This window comes from Delphinus delphis, chromosome 18 (assembly GCF_949987515.2).
Source record: "Delphinus delphis chromosome 18, mDelDel1.2, whole genome shotgun sequence".
Lineage (NCBI taxonomy): Eukaryota > Metazoa > Chordata > Mammalia > Artiodactyla > Delphinidae > Delphinus > Delphinus delphis.
This window is the reverse complement of record NC_082700.1, coordinates 5,950,747-5,967,777: the sequence shown is the minus strand read 5'-3', so window position 1 is coordinate 5,967,777 and position 17,031 is coordinate 5,950,747. Positions and strand designations below refer to the sequence as shown.

At 38.6% G+C, this 17,031-nt stretch overlaps 1 long non-coding RNA gene across 2 annotated transcripts in view; it reads left to right on the top strand.

Moving 5' to 3' along the window:
• The window catches only part of LOC132413753 (uncharacterized), a 30,566-nt gene extending 13,912 nt beyond the window's left edge, over positions 1–16,654 (top strand). Inside the window, exons 1-5 of one of the 2 annotated variants that reach the window (XR_009516805.1) lie at positions 1,994–2,377; positions 3,954–4,104; positions 6,096–6,206; positions 12,230–12,377; positions 15,892–16,654. This is a non-coding gene — a long non-coding RNA (uncharacterized lncRNA). Of the gene's footprint in view, positions 1–1,993; positions 2,378–3,953; positions 4,105–6,095; positions 6,207–12,229; positions 12,378–15,891 lie in introns of those variants that run through there. The other variant, XR_009516806.1, reaches the window with a different exon arrangement.
• Positions 16,655–17,031: the final 377 nt, after the last annotated feature.

Genomic DNA, 17,031 nt, shown 5'->3' with positions numbered 1-17,031 from the left:
TCTCCTCTTTTAATCTGTTAATATGGTAAATTACATTAATAAATTCTCTAATGGTGCAACAATTTTCCATCCTCGAAATAAACCCAACTGATCATTATTTTCTTATATATATAGTTGCTAATGTTTTGTTTAAGATTTTTGCATCCATGATCAAGAATGAAGTTGGACTGTAACTTTTTTCTTGTCTGTTTTTGTATAAAGTTATACTAGGCTCATAAAATTAGTTAGGAGATGTTCCTCCTTTTATATTCTCCGAAAGAGTTTAAGATTGGAATTATCCATTCCTCGAATCTTGGTACGTCTGCCTATAAAACTGCCTGGCCCTGGTGTGGGAAAAATTTTCTCTGTGGGAAAAATTTTAACTACTGATAAAATTTTATGAATGATTATAGGCTAGGTGGTAATCAAATTACTTAACCAATTAGGATGGTTGCACTAATCAATCAGAAATGACCCTGGCCCTAAGCAAACTGTATGATAATACAGTTGCATATAAGCTAAGTGTCAGCCCTTATATTTTAAATTTCAGATTTAAAATTTCTTCTTAAGTCAGTTTTTTAAATTTATGTTGCCAGGAATGTCTCCATTTTACTTAAGTTTTAAGATTTATTGCTAAATTGCTTGTAATGTTTTATCTGGGTAATTTCTGTTATATTTTTGACTTCCTTTTCCATTCTTAAAATTTTACCTGCTTTTTCTCTTTCTTCATTAATTTGCTAAAGGTTTGTCAGTTTTATTAAAATTTTGTCAATGAGCCAACATTTTGCTTTGTTGATCCTTTCTATTGAATGTGTTTTCTGTTTTGTTAATTTTTGCTCTTATTTTTAATTATTTCCTTTATTCAATTCTATTTAGATTTGGGGGGTTCTTTTTGTAATTTCAACTTTTTTATTAATGTAAGTATTATAAAGCTATTCACCTCCTCCATCTACCACTTGAGCTGTATCTCACAAGCTTTCCTATATAATCATTATTGTTGGTTCTAAGTATTTTCTAATTTCCCTTTGCTTTTTCTTTTGTCCCATGAACAATTTAGATTTGTGCTTTTAAATTTCCAAGTGTTTTTGTTTTTGTTATTAATTGTGTAATGGTCAGAGACCGTGGTCTATGAGATAGTGATTCTTTGACATTCGTTGAGATTTTCTCTGTGTGCTAGTATATTGTCAGTTTTTATAATTGTTCCTGTGAACAGAAGTGTATTCTCTAGTTACTGGGTACAGGCATCTGCATATGTTCATTAGACCTGGTTTGTTTCTTGTGATGGTCAAATCATTCATATTCTTACTGATATTTTTATCTTGTCAACTTCTGACAAAGACTTGTTAAATTCTACCTCAGTAATGGTGTATTTGTCCGTTTCTTTTTCTTGTTTTGTCATTTTTTGCTAGATATTTTTTGAAGCTATGCTATTAGAAGTATGCAAGTGTAGAATTGTTTCCATCTCCCTAATGAATTGGACCTTCCTCAATAGGTAATGAACCTCTATCTCTAGTATTGCTTTTTACCTTAAGGTATTTTTTACTTATCTGATAATATATTCATACAAGTTTTCTTTTGGTCAGTATTTATTAAATGTCTTTCTATCTTTTTACTTTCAACTCGTTTATGAACTTATTTGTTTTATGTCTCTCTCATAAACAACATGTAGCAAGATCTTGCTTTTTATCCAATCTGATAAAAAATTTGGTCCACTTACCCTTATTCTTATTTTAATATATTTGGATTCCATTTCTACCATATTTTATGAATTCTGTTCTACTTTTTCTATATTCTTTCTTTATCTCCTTGAATTTTTTTTTGGATTAAGTTTCATGTTTTATTTTTGTCTTATCTGTTTTCTCTTAATCTGTTTTTTTTATGAATTCTGTTCTACTTTTTCTATATTCTTTCTTTATCTCCTTGAATTTTTTTTTGGATTAAGTTTCATGTTTTATTTTTGTCTTATCTGTTTTCTCTTAATCTGTTTTTTCCCTTTATTTGTTTAGCACTTATACCTTTGGTTTTTTTATGTTTTACGGGATGTCCTAGACTTTTTAATATACATATGTGTATGTGTAATTAAGTAAAGTGTATAACTAATCAAATGTGTAATTTAATGTCTTAAGTTAGTGTTTTACCCTCTTGAACAAAGTACAGACGTTTGAATGCCTTATTTCTATTATCTCTTTCCTACTTATATGCCATTTTTTACTAGCATTTTGATTCTATATTATTTCTTAACCCCATAATTAAGTTATTATTACTGTTATTTAACACAGCCAGTGATTGTTTAGATTTACCCATGTATTCATCATTTTTTTTGCTATTTTGGATCTCTGACCTTCTTTCTGGGATGAGTTTTCTTCATCCTGACATACATCCTGTAGAAATTTCTCTGGTGAGTGATAGTAAATTCTCATTTTGTAGTTTGTAAAAAAAGCTTTTTATTTTGCCCTCATTCTTTTTTTTTTTTAATAAATTTATTTATTTATTTATGGCTGCATTGGGTCTTTTTTTTTTTTTAGTTTATTTTTGGCTGCATTGGGTCTTGGTTGCTGCACGCAGGCTTTCTCTAGTTGTGTCGAGCGGGGGCTGCTCTTCGTTGCAGTGCCCAGGCTTCTCACTGCAGTGTCTTCTCTTGTTGCGGAGCACGGGCTATAGGCACACGGGCTTCAGTAGTTGTGGCTCACGGGCTCTGGAGTGCAGGCGCAGTAGCTGTGGCACACGGGCTTAGTTGCTCCGCGGCATGTGGGATCTTCCTGGACCAGGGCTCGAACCCGTGTCCCCTGCGCTGGCAGGCGGATCTTAACCACTGCGCCACCAGGGAAGCCCTGCCCTCATTCTTGAAAGATAGTTTTGCTGGGTATAGAAGGTTAGGTTGTCAGTTATTTTCACTCTGCATTTTGAAGATATTATTTCACTACTTTCTGGAATCCATATTGCTTTTGATGAGTATGCCCAAAGTCTGTTACTCCCCTGTGAATAGTCTGTTTTTCTCTCTCTAACTGCTTTTAAGATTTTCCCTTTATCTGCATTTGACCACAATGTGTCTTGGTGTGAAAGCCTTTTTATATATCCTGTCTGAAATTTGTTAGGCATATTTCTATGCTAAAACAGGGGAGACACTCAAAAAAAGTCACATTTACCCTTGCCTATCCTTCCGCCCACTGCCACCACCTCCTTTGAACACAGTTATGAGATCTGGAGCTGTGAGAATCATCTTCAAATTATGAGGTTACAAACACAAGAATGGAGAAATTGAAGAGAAAGAATCCATGTCCTTGATAACCTCACTGAGCACTGAATTGCCTATCTCTAGGCTTCATGCTATAGTAGGAAAATAATTGCCTTTTTACTTAATGTATACTCTTTAGTCAGGTATTCTGTTACATTCAAAATTAATCTTAAAACATGATCCTTTATTTCTCCTGTGAAGTGCAACAAACATTGTAACAGAGTAAGTGCTCAGTAACATTTTTCAAATGACTACTGATCACTTTGGATCATGTACGTGGAGAAATCTGTGTTTTGTCTTTGAAAATTTCTGAAAATATTGATAAATTTGATTATGTTTAAGAATTTTTCATCAAAAACCTATAGCTGACCTACAGATCAATTTTAAAAAAAAAGACAAACTAATATCAAATAACCTGCTAAAGTACCAGTCAGTGTTTCTTCTACTACACCATAGCTTGTCAGACTTAGCTGGAGTTTTAGGAACCAGAAATGCAGTCTAAGACGTGTGAAATACATGACTCCTATTTCATCAGGTTTGGTCTGTACTCATTGAGACAAACCATTCATTCTTAGGGAGGAGGAGGCAAAACAGATGAAAATCCAGATTAATCAGAAGATCTGGCTTGAGGGAGTTGCAGGTGTAAGTGGGGATGAGGAGGAAGGAGAGAGTGAGACAGAGGATGAAAGAGAGATCAAAACATCTGGTCCCCTTTACTCTTCTTCTCTCTCCCAATCAGCTCAGCTGTCTTTAAGAAAGTAGACGTGTCTTTTGAGAAGGAGCAATCTGCAAGTGAGCTGGAAGCAGAGATGCCATCGATTGACCTGTGGGAAGCTCTCCTGTTCATCCAGTGCTAACTGCATTCTGGGAATACCGACCGCATTATTCAGGTGTGGTTTCCTGAGACAGAACGTGATTGTGTACTGCAGTAGGACACGTAGTGCCCGCGCTCCAGGGAAGCTCTGAAAGCATGTATTAACCTCCTTTCCCCATTACGCAGGCATACTCTCCCAGAATCTAAAGAGCTGGGCTACTTTACTGCAAAAATTCAAATATACTTGAAAAGCTTGTTTCTCTAGTTGAACACTGCCGGGTTTTCACCTCATTCAGTGTAGGGAATCCCACTTCAGGTTCTACACAGAAAGAGAAGTTCCGATGGTCATGGCAGTCACCATAGACTCAGTCATGTTTCTGTAATGAAGATATGAAGCTGCAGTCTGGCTTGGGGTTTGAGAGCTACTCCTATAGTTGACAAGATTCCCTCCCGGATTCTCCAGGCCCACCCACCTCATGATCCCTGATCGACAGAGCCCAGGCTTCTTAATGGGTCAGAGTGTCATACACATCTTTAAACAATCAAAATGGTCACATCTTAAAATAGAAGAAACAGCAGCCCAGCCGAACCCTCCCCAAGCAACCATTTCTGTCCTGAGGAGGGTTGCAGCTTGACCTGCTGGGGAAGAGAAGGGCTGCCAGTGGGGTATTTGGATTTCCTTCTATTTCCACTATGTCCTGGTCATTAAAATGGGGGATCTCCGCAGAGTTAAAGGTTATTTTACACAGGAAGCAGATTCAGTATTAGTACAACAAATGCCTTCCTTTCTCCAGCCATGGAAGAACTCCACTCAGAGGGAGTCGTGATAAATCAGGGCATCAGCCCTTTCCGCTTGGATACCAATAAGTCTTGCACTTCAAAATTGCTGACCTAAAAAGGATACTTGAGAACGAGCATGTCTTTTTTTTTTCTTTTAAAGAAAGCAACACCAGAAGCAGTCTCACTTCCTTGTTCACTTAGATGCATGCAAAAAAGAAAAGTGAGTCACTCTGAGTTTCTAACTTTAGTATATAGAAACAAAGCACTGAATCATAAAACTTGTCAGGGAAGACCTAGATATAGTTTTATCTAGATAATGTTCATATTGACAGAGTCTGAAATTCTATTTTTGTGGTAGAGTTATGGAATTGGGGCTACAAGTGTCTACTCACCAATAATTTGCAGATCAGGATGTGACTATGAAAAGCATTCCAATAAAGATACAGCAGGGCCATCTCATAGCACAGTCTACCTTCACTGAGTCAGCCATACTCAGGCCAAAGCTTTTCCGAATCCAGAATTGCAAAGGAACTATGAAATCAACTTGAGGAAAAGCATTGTAGACTTAGTCCAAATATTAAGGTTAATCATGCTGTGGATGAAAGGAAGGGTTTTAAAAAATCACTTATTCAGTCAACTGGAAACTAAATAGAAAACTATGTATGAAACATATTTAATAGATAGGATCCAAGCTCAAGTCTTTCTGCAAACCAAAAACAACTCTCTTGGAAACCTGATATAACAGAATTAGTCTACCCCAAATAATTTATCCTATTTCCTCCCTTTTAAAATAACTAGTCCCCTGCCCTGTCTTCAATACTTTTAAAACATTATCTCTCATACATATGAACTACCTTTCCAGCTGTTCTGATGGGTTTATAATTACAAACTGTCAATCAGCAATCACAATTACTAATAACAATACCACGAAGTAATTTTTAAAACAACAATAACAACCGAGCTTCCTGACTTCACCATTCTGCCATAATGCTGCCCATTAAAGTAAACTAAGCAAAACAAAGTAACTTGCTGATTCATCGCATTCCTAAACCATGATTTGGGGAGTGTCTGGTGTTCGGAATATTTGCATTACTGCTCTCCCAACCATGAGAGGGTTTTTTTGTTTGTTTTCTGTAAGATTTCCCAGAGTCATGGGATATTTATCACACACTGCAGTTAAATTCAGTCCCAGGTAGGGTTCTGAAGAATGATTGGACCAGCAAAACCCTCTTCAGTATGAATGTTCTGTCATGTCTGCATTTGTCGGGGTCACTCTCTTCCCTGCAGGACCTTCTTCCTTTGACCCCTCGCAGCATGAGGCTGTGGACTGCCCCCTGAGGAGCACTCTACTAAGAACTTCCAGATCGTTCAGTGAGACTATAGCAGAAAGGAACCGAGGTAAAAAGAGAGGTGGTGTGGGATTTCCCTCAACTACTTCTAACATCTTTTAGGCTTCTTGTAAGTGATTTAGGGTCTTGGACACGACCCCTAAATCACTTACAAGTGATTATAACAACAGTTACCACAGAATGCCAGGCCCTGTGCTGAGCCCCCGACCTATGTTCAAACCTTTCAAGTTCATTCCTGTTAACATTTGCCATTTTGCAAATGAGCAAATTATGGCTTAGAAAACTTCATTGCCCAGATCTCCTAAGCCGATGACAGAATTAGTTTGTCAGGCTCTAGAGCTCAAGTTCTTAGCATTTTGCTCTACTTCCTGGGTAGAAAATTCAGCCACAATGCCATAAAAAAACAGAAGTCACCGTCTAGCCATATGCAAAATAAATATTAGTTGAAAGCTTTCATAAAAAATAGCGAGCATATTTTGAAGCTCTTTGGAGAGGACACACAGGAGATAAATGAGAAGAACCGTCGTTTCTCTTTGAGTATTTTTGCAGCATTTGGTAGGGCTCACCTGAGAGCTGCAGATTGGAAACAGCCTGATGTTGCACCATCTAAAGTTGCTTCGGCTGATGACAATGGCCTCATAAAAGTAGGGACCACCATTATACACACTCATCTCTTACCGGCCACCCCCAAGTGAACTGAGAGTGTATTTCCATCTTATCCTATTCTGACATGTCGGTCCATAAGTGACTTAACTAGTATTACTGACTTAAAGAAAACCCAGATCCGTAGGTACTTAGGAGAAAGGGGCTTTCATGCTCTAAAAGCCCATTTCTTCCCTTCTTTTTTAAAGGTAGCATCGAATCAACACAACAGGAGAGGTGCATTGAACTTGGAAGCAGCTGCATTCCATGATGGGTACAGAAGCCCATTCAATTAATTCCTACTCAGTGATGCACTGATTACATATTGCCCATACACAAAATAAAGGAAAGCCCAAAGTATTGTCTCTCCCCCATAATTTTAAATAAGATTGAAAGACGTGCCCCCAAAATGCCATTGGCTTGATTCATGTACTGCCTTCAATCAAATCTCAGCATTCCATTCTAAACACGAAGTATATATTTTTAGCGTCAATAAGTAAATTTTCCAGCTCTGTGAATGTGAGGGGTGGGAAGTGTTTATCTTGTTGGGGTCGGGCAATGGAGACTTCTAGCCTCCTTCAAATAGCCACCGAATCCCTTAAAGTGAAAGTACTTGTTACTTGTCTTTAGCAAATAGAACAAACAACAATCCTTTGATCTTTAGGAAGCTCTTTCTTGTTAAGGTAACATTCTGTCTGACTTTTATGTTTCAGCATTCATTGTATATTTAATTATTTTTAAAAGTTTTGTTTTAAACGATTACACTTTTTCATAACTTAAGATAAACACGGGCATGCTTTGTTAAAGATTAAAAATAAATCTCACACGAAACTGCAAAATTGGCAAAGATAATACCACATGGGGTTGGTATGTTCCAAAACACGGTTCTCAGGGGGCCCCTCTAAACACACTGAATTAGAATTCTTGTTCTGAAAAGTTTCAGGAAGCCCCTGACTCTAACCCACCCTTTCCTGAAACTGGTGAAAGTTTGAAAAAAAAATGACCACTGAAGTGAAAAAAGAAGAATCTCAACACATCAGGGAGGCATGTTTTGTCTTTTTTTAGATTGTTACTGTGTTCAAAAATATCTTGATGCTAACCTTGTAATAGCTTTCGGACAAGGAACACACAGGGATAGCAATTATAAAAACAGGGGTGTTTACATCGCTCAATAAATATGTTATCAAATAACTGCTTTTAAGTCAATGTGAGAATAATTACTAGATCTTATTGCACTGGAAACATCACCTTATTCCAACCTATTCGAGTTTGATTGTAACCTTTTATAAATAAGGGTTCCCTTTTGGAAGTATCAAAATAGAGATAGAGACAGGTTTTCCTTGGTGCCTCATTTTTCAGATTCCCCAGAATCTTTGTTCACTTGCTCTTGCATTTTATTCTTTCTTTCTATTCCAATACATTTCTTCTTTCTGCGGTTGGGAGAGTTGTCTCTACTCATGGATTTGGGACTGGGATGTCTGAAATATTAATGCAGTTCTTGGAGTAGACGGTAGGTGGCGATGAAAAGCCGTGCCTCTCAGCCAGCCATCCTCTCTGGCAGTCCCAAATCAGAAGTGTGAGAACTCTGATGTAATGGGGCAGGGGAGAGAGAGACAGATGGGAACCAGAAAACCTGGGTGTCTACTCCTCCCTTAGACACCCACTTTTATGACTAGGATCCAGCTTCCTTACTTTCAAATGGAAAACTATTCTACCCCAAGTGAAATTAAATACTCAGACCCGATGAACACTTTGCAGAAGGGTTTTTACTTACTCAGCGCCCATGATGTTACAACTTCTAATATGCCAATGCCGTTTGCTAAAACTAAACAAAGATGTACACATGTGAATTCAATAAAGTATAAAAAGTGGATTTTTAAAAAAAAGTTTAGAATTACAGGAGTCCTTTACAGATCTATCCTAGCCTCAGATTCATGGAAGGAAATATTTTCCATAGGGAATCATGAAATAAAAAGGTTTTCTAGGGTTTCTCTAAGAGAACAGTTAGGAAATGAATTGCTCGAAGTTGTCAAGCAGAACTAGAACTATGGTACTTAGCTCGGAGTGGAATGCGGTAGGCCATCGGAAAGGAATGTGATCTGGGTTTGCTGGAATGAAGTGGGGTTTATTAGTTTTTCTTTCCCAGGACCAAAAGTTGACAACTGGATGGCCTAAATGAAATTGCTGCTATTTCGACAGGGTTGTGGGAATTAGGAGAAAGACTTAGAAAGCTGCAGGTTCAAGCATATTATAGCTCTGGCATTGGGTCACTGAAGTCTGTGAAAAGCAGAGCTAAAAGCAAATTAATTCGGGGTTAAATCTTCATAAAAACTGGAATTATATAATCTTGGAATTAGAGATCATGTGTTCCGACCTCTCTCCCAAAGCAAATATCCCCAGAAGAACGTCTTTGAAAGGTGACCTTGCAGGCATTTTCTGGAACACTTTGAAGAAAGAGCTCTAGCAACTTTTCAGAATACCCCATTCCATTCCTAAACCCCCGATTTCAGCACTTTTTGAACCATGGTGAGGAACCTAGAACGCACAGACATATTTTTGGAGGTCTAAGTGTTCTAAACAAGATCTGCAAATTTTTGTTGTTTTATTTGGACAACAATTGAAAGAGAATTAATATGTAAACATGCCACCGTGACCACTTTTTTCTCATTAGTAAACTTTCTGTTTATGAGCTCCTTTAGGTTTACAGAGAAATTGAGTGAAAAGTTTAGACATACCTCATACCCCCTAACCCCTCCACCTCCAATTTCCCTATGATTAATATCTTATATCAGTGTAGCATGTTTGTTACAGTTGATGAGCCAATATCAATACATTATTATTAATTAAAGTCCATACTTTACTGCTAGGGTTCATTTTTTGTGTTGTACATTCTAGGGATTTTACTTTTTAAATTTTATTTTATTGAAGTATAGTTGATTTACAATGTTGTGTTAACTTCCGCTCTACAGTAAAGTGATTCAGTTATATATATACATTCTTTTTCATATTCTTTTCCATTATGGCTTATCATAGGATATTGAATATAGTTCCCTGTGCTGTACAGTAAGACCTTGTTGCTTATCCATTCTCTGTATAATAGTTTGCATCTGCTAATCCCAAACTCCTAATCCATCCCTCCCTTACCCGTAGGGGTTTTGACAAATGCAATGACCACTTTTTATCTGAGGACCACCAGAGATATTTTCAATCATACTTTTGTTTATGTGTTATGGGACTAGTTCTACTTTAATTGTTTGGGACGAATAAGTAAAGAACAGAGTTGGACTGACAGGCAACAAATGATGTTAATTTTTTAAGTGACATCATAGTATGCCTCATAAATGAAGGTGACATCATAGTATGCCTCATAAATGAAGGTTTGTCTGTGGTTCAGAAAAAGAAATGTGTTTGGTTTGAGTTATCACAAATTATGCAGTGGTCTACACCTCCCCAAGACAAAAGCCATCACTGGTACCGTATTCGTGTCCTGAAGGGTTATTTTGTTTCGGCAAATGATATCATCTCTCACATTAAAATAAGGCTATTTCAATATTGTTGATATTGTAGTCTGTTTGCTTCTCATTTATACATTTGTAAATGTGGTTTGTTAACTTAATTTCCAGATTTGTATAACCGTAGGCATAAGGACTTATACCTAGTTGTACGCCCCATAATTAAGAAATGCTATAGAGAAAATAGTTGCAAATGATATGACTAATAAAAGGTTAATATCCAAAATATATAAACAGTTCATGCATACAACTCAATATCGAAAAAAAACAAACAACCCGATTAAAAGAACTGTATAAACATTTTTCCAAAGTTTCCAAACATTTATACAGAAGAACTGTATAAACATTTTTCCAAAGAAGACATACAGATGGCCAACAACCACATGAAAAGATGCTCAATATCGCTAATCATCAAAGAAATGCAAATCAAAACCACCACGAGGTACCACCTCACACCTGTCAGAATGGCCATCATCAAAAAAACACAAATAAAAAACGTTGGCAGCCATGTGGAGAAAAGGAAACAGTTGTACTTTGTGGTGGGAATGTAAATTGGAGCAGCCACTATGGAAAATAGTGTGGAGGGTCCTCAAAAAACTAAAAACAGAACTACTATATGATCCAGCGATTTCACTCCTGGGTATATGTTTGAAGAAGATGAAAACACTAATCTGAAAAGATATGTGCACCCCATTGTTCACAGTAGCATTATTTACAATAGCCAAGATATGGAAGCCACCTACGTGTCCCTCAACAGACAAATGAAGATGTGGTATGTACCTATATACAATGGAGTGTTACTCAGTCTTTAAAAAAAAAAAAAAGAATGAAATTCTGCCATTTGCAACAATGTGGATGGACCTAGAGAGTATTATGTTTAGTGAAGTAAGTCAGACAAAGAAAAATGCTCTATGTTATCACTTATATGTGGAATCTAAAAAATAAAACAAACGAATGTATATAACAAAACAGAAACAGACTCACAGATCTAGAGAACGAACTAGTGGTTACCAGTGGGGAGGGTGTGGCAGGCAAGATAGGGGCAGGGAATTGAGAGATACAAACTACTCTGTATAAGATAGATACGCAACGAGGGTTACATGGTACAGCACCGAGAAATATAGCCATTGTTTTGTAATAACTTTAAATGGAGTATAATCTATAAAAATATTGAATCACTGTGTTGTATACCTGAAACTAATATAATATTGTAAATCAACTATACTTCAATTAAAAAAAAGTTATAGAAAAAATATTTGTAAACCCTGGGGATTTTCAAGAATAATTTTTCTCTATGAGGGAGTCTGTACAGGAGTCAGGTTTAAGAAACCCCATTCTAAGCGTGAGAAAATTTTTCCCCATACGGAGTGCAGAACAGCCTCCCTGTGTTTTGTGCACACTCATCCTGGTACTGCCCTCTGATGTCTAATCCTTTACTACACAACAGCCCTCTGAGTATTTAAGAGGAACAACTGCCTGGTTTAAAGCTTCCTCTTTTATATTTTAAGAGCCAGAAACAGAGTGATATAGACTGAATATATGTCTAATCCCTGGAGGGCAAGGTATAACTCCACCCTCCTTGCACTGATTGTATTGAGAGCTGAGGTTAAGATTTGCTTTTCTCATTTACCAGCCCTCTCAAAAGGGAAGGCAAGGTCAGCCTGGCCTGATTCGTTCTTCGTGAATTCGTGATGATTCTCGGGGCTTCTCCCTGGACTTCTCAGAATGCTCTAGGTCATGTCCAGGGTGGATTAAGCTAGAGGGTTAGAGTTTCTGTGATATAGCCTTCTCCCATTTGACCACTGAGACAATGTTTTCCTATAACCAATGTTCTGGCCACTCTATCATTCTATGTGATTTCTCAAAGAGAACTCAGAATGGTTCTTCAAGTAAAACCTCAAATCATTTTTTTTCCCAGGACTGTATTTCTATTAACCTGGACCTAGATGAAGGATGTGTGGTGCTTGCTGGAGGGCCCAATGTCACTGACAACTGACAATTAGAAAGTTACTGCCTGAGTCTTTGATGGTCCAGCTCAAGTTGCTACTTTGGAGGTTGGGGTCAAGGTAGGTGGGACCTAAAGGCCCTGTGGAGTTGGGAGCAGTGTTGGCCAGTCGCTAAGACAGTACATAAGGACTCTGTGAAAAGAGCCCATCCTTCTCTCCTGAAAGATTATGTGGTGTGCCTTGGGCCAACAAGTGAGAGTCAACAGAAAAACTAAAGAAAAAATACAAGTCAGTGACCTAAAAAGCTGAGAGCAGGTTGGGATGAGGTGTGAGGAAAAGTTTCTGTGAACAGGAAGTTGAAAGAGCAGGAAGAGAAGGAGAGCCTGTCCTGAAGTACCACCAATATGGGTGCCGTGCGTGCGTGCGTGTGTGTGTGTGTGCGCACGCGCATGCACTCGTGTGAGACACAGGGAGGAACTGGAGGGAAAGCAATTCTGCAAGCAGTCTAATCTACACAACCTAACCTCAAAAGGGTAGGAAAAAGAGGGATTTAAACATTCTTACCTGCTACCTTTCAGTAAGGTGATTCTGACTAATGTTTACGATTAATTGTGAGGCCTTTAAGAGAAACTCTGAATTTTGATCATTCAAAGCCAGGAGGTAACTCCTGTGGGAATCACTGGTGATGAGGCAGGCGGTACAGGAAAGCCAATGTCTCCACAGGACAACCTTTGCTCCTTCAGTCATATACTTGGATGGACTCCTGGTTACATAAAGACAAGCCTGGGTATTCCCCATATGACAAAGGAGCATTGATCTTGGAAACACGCCTGAGTGAGAGTCTTTGCTCCAACCCTTGCTAGCCATGTGACCCTAGGAAATTTACTTAGCTTCTCTGTTGCACAGTTTCCTCCTTGTAAAATAGGATGGTAATACTATGCTTAGCCCCTAGGGTTGTTTTGAGAAGTAAATGAGTTTAAATATACACAAAGTACCTAAAGGCACGTGGAAAATGTTGTATCATGTATGAATTATTATTTTAACTTGGCCTTTCCGAACCTCAGAGGAAGCTGGGAAAGTGAGTATGTGGCTAAGGAGAAAGGAATTACTGCAAGTGACTCAAACCAAATATGACTTTCCCCTGGGGTTGTGTCAGGACTGATTTCCCTGAGAAGAGGGACTCTCCACCTGGCATTTACATAAAATCAGAGTAGTGTTAGCAAGGAAGAAGGGGGAGGGTGATATGGCTGTAGGAGAAGCTGCAGACTGTGTCTGCTGCACACCTTGATTTCCAGGTGAAACACAGAGATGCACGTGGCCGCCCCAAGATGGCAGCCAACCACAGCCGAATCTAGGTCTCTTGTTTCAATGTTACTTTCTGGTACCAAATGATTTGATAGCTTTGTGCTTGCTAACTATCATGGCCCGGGTACAAAGTGTCGATATACAAAATTTGTAGACCTTTAGACATTTTGAAGAACAAAGTACAGCTATCACGTGAACACACACCAACAATTCAAGTGTCACTCTAAATAACAGTACATCCAATTCAGAGCACATGTTGCTGGGCTACCTGGTCATGATTCTCTTGGCTGTCTTCATCTGAGGTGTTCTGCTTGGCTTGTTTGACTAGAGACCTTCCAATATCTTTAAGAACACATGTTTCCATCCCCTGGCATACAGCTCCAGCCTTTAGAGCTTGGACAGAAATGAGTTAGCTATTTGTTGCCAACTCGTTCCATTTTGAAGCAATGTAAATATCCAATATTAGAGGGATAGTTAGATTATGATTCCATTATGAAATATTGTGCAGAAATTAATCTCATAAGGGTAAAGACTGTGTAACAACAAGGACATGTAGGTAGGTATCGTAATGAGTGTAAAGTGAACAAATCAGTAGAGCAAACACTCTGGGTCCACCCGTGCCACCAAGCGCTCTCAGTTGTTCTAACCAAGTTCCAGCCGCCTGACTGAGCACCTCTGGATGGGGGGGGTGGTGTCGTTCCCAAGCACCCTCAATTATGGACACACACACAGAAATTAGGAATTAGCTAATTAGGAATTGGCTCCCCTTCTCCACCCCCGAGCAGTCCTTAAGCAATGGCCATGGGGAGTCGATGTATAAGTTCCCCAGCTTCAGTACCCCTTTGAGCTGCGTGTTTTGCACTGTGTCCCCAAATTTCCTATGGGGTTAAGCTTCTATCACTTGATAAGGGTGCTCTTTGTCAGCTGCTCTCCCTCCCCTGTGTTGATACCCATGCCCCCCGTGGTGTTGCCTGCACTTCCCAAATAAACTACCTTTGCATGAATACCTCGTCTCAGGGTCGGCTGCTGGGAAAACCCAGGCAAAGACAGGCAGCATAGGGAAATTTAGACACATCCCTGTTTGGCCCTATAGAGGATGTATATACACACAGGCCAGGATGAAAAGGAAAAACACAACAATGACAGGAGTTTAAATGAAGATGGTGAGAGTATGTCGGATTTTTTTTCCTTCTATTTTCTAAACTTTCTGTAAAGTTGTTATATGAGTATAAACTTTTCTGTTTTATATGTTTAAGCAACAGTAAATACATCTGTGTGCCTCAAATCCACATACACAGAAAGGTTGGAAATAGAAGTGAGAAATATCTCTTAAAGAAATGGGTTAAAAAACAAAAGAAATGGGTTGCCCACAGGATGGTCTGTTTTAGGACAGCACCGGGTCAGTGAGGTTTCTGGAGCCAGAATGTGACCTTGTAGAAACCAGACCTCAATCTGGTCCACATCAAACATCTACACAAATTCAAGGTTTACACAGTTTAGTGCCCAAAGTACAGCAATGTCTGTTTTTTCAAAGAGCAAACTGTATAAACACAAACACACATTGCATTCATTCCTATTTTTTCTAAATTCCAAATAACTAAGCATTTTCTTTGGAAAGTTTCCTCACAAGTAAGTAAAATCATTTCTGTTTTAAAATTGTGATCTACAGTTTATATGATCAGAGCTTCTTTTATTTTACTGAGCTCTTTTCCATGTAAAACCTATTTTTAACCCAAAGAGTTGAATTTAGTTATCTTGCTTCTAGGAACATTATAGCAGGCTGTAGAAACGAACATTTTATTTTCCCGTCATTTTCTACTTTAAAACTTTTGATTAAAAACAAAAAGAAATACACACAGGCACATGCAATTGATTCTATTGTAAAGGGAATTTAGGTTCCAAACCAGGAGCTAAACAGATTGTAGGTGTAAAGCCAAACTATTTGGACACGTAGTCTCTGAGACAAATACTGTACCCAACAATGTCACTTTTTGAAATGGGGAGGAGTGGATAGCTGCTTCATTCAAGAGAGTTAGTGATTTTATTTGAAAGGCTAATTAACTCAACGTACAAGTTTTTCTTCTCCTGTAGACAAAGCGAGGGTGGGGTCACTTTCTACCGGTAAAATGAGGAAGGAAAATGTGTTCTTTACTTCCTGTTATCTTTTTCTTATGGGAAGGCTGATAGAGGCTGTGGAACAAAGTGGTGAAAGATGACATGCTTCAGAGCTAGCGAGACCTAGGTTCAAATCCCGGTTCAGCCACTTATTGGCTGGGAGAGCTTGGGTAAGTTATTTAACTTCTCTGTGCCTCCATTTCTTCCTCTGCAGAATCGACATTATACCTAAGAGAAACAGCCCTTCATAATAACAAAGAATAGAAAGCAACAGAAATGCCCATCAACAGAAGAATGTATGGAAAAATTACACAGCTGAGAAAATGAATGAACTCCAGCCCCTTGTGAAAAGCATGGACGAACCTAAGGAATGTGATGTTCAGTGAACAAAAGCCTGCCACCCTTTTCATCAAGTCCAAATCTAACTAAAACTAAGCAATCAGGTATTTGGGTATACAGTAGAAAAAAACAAGGAAATGCAAAATTCTGGATAGTGGTTGTGTGGGGGGGTGAACAAGAGAATGGGTTGGGAGGAGCACAGAGATGCATGCGAGTTACTGTTCACGTTCTGGTTCTTGGGTTGGGCGGCAAGTTCATTGGCAAGTTCATTTTTTTAATTAAAATACGAATAAATGAATAAAAGACGAGCAGGAGAGGGCCATGCCTGGAACGACAGTGGTCCTTAACCAATTAACCCATTACAATTAACCAATTTTGTGCAAGTGCATCTGAAATTGCAAGAAGAAAGAAAGAAAGAAAAGAAGTAGACAAAGTAGTGTCTACTGTATAGAGTTGTGATAAAAATTAAATGAGAAAATGCATGTCACATGCTTAACATAACTGCCTAGAAAAGAGTACACTTTAAATAGATGATATCTCAAATTGCTATTTTGTAAAACCATAGTTTTAGACGATTTCAGACTTTGGAAATGTCTCATATACTTGGAATGTATCAATTTCAACCAAACAAGATTAATTCTAAGACTGTTCTTGTTGTCAGCTCAGTTCTACATATATTACAGATGAATAGAACCGAGGCTTGAATCTAGCCATTCGCTTTCGAGGGCCTATGCGATGTGCCAGGTATTGAGTTGGGTCCTGGAGACACTGGTGAGTGTCACAGGTCTAGACTCTGCCATTGCGGGTACACGGGGCTGAAGGAGTGAACAAATAATTAGGTTGGTTACCGAGGTGATTAGGGCCAGAGGGAGAGGAGCATGCTGTGACCCAGCACTGCTGACCCTCAGGGAAGGTCAGAACAGTGCGGGGCAGGGGGCACAGACTGCCACCAGCCGTGAAGCGTCCCCAGCCCAGCTCCACCTCCCTGGGGGAGCGACCAGGCTCAGGGTTGTCA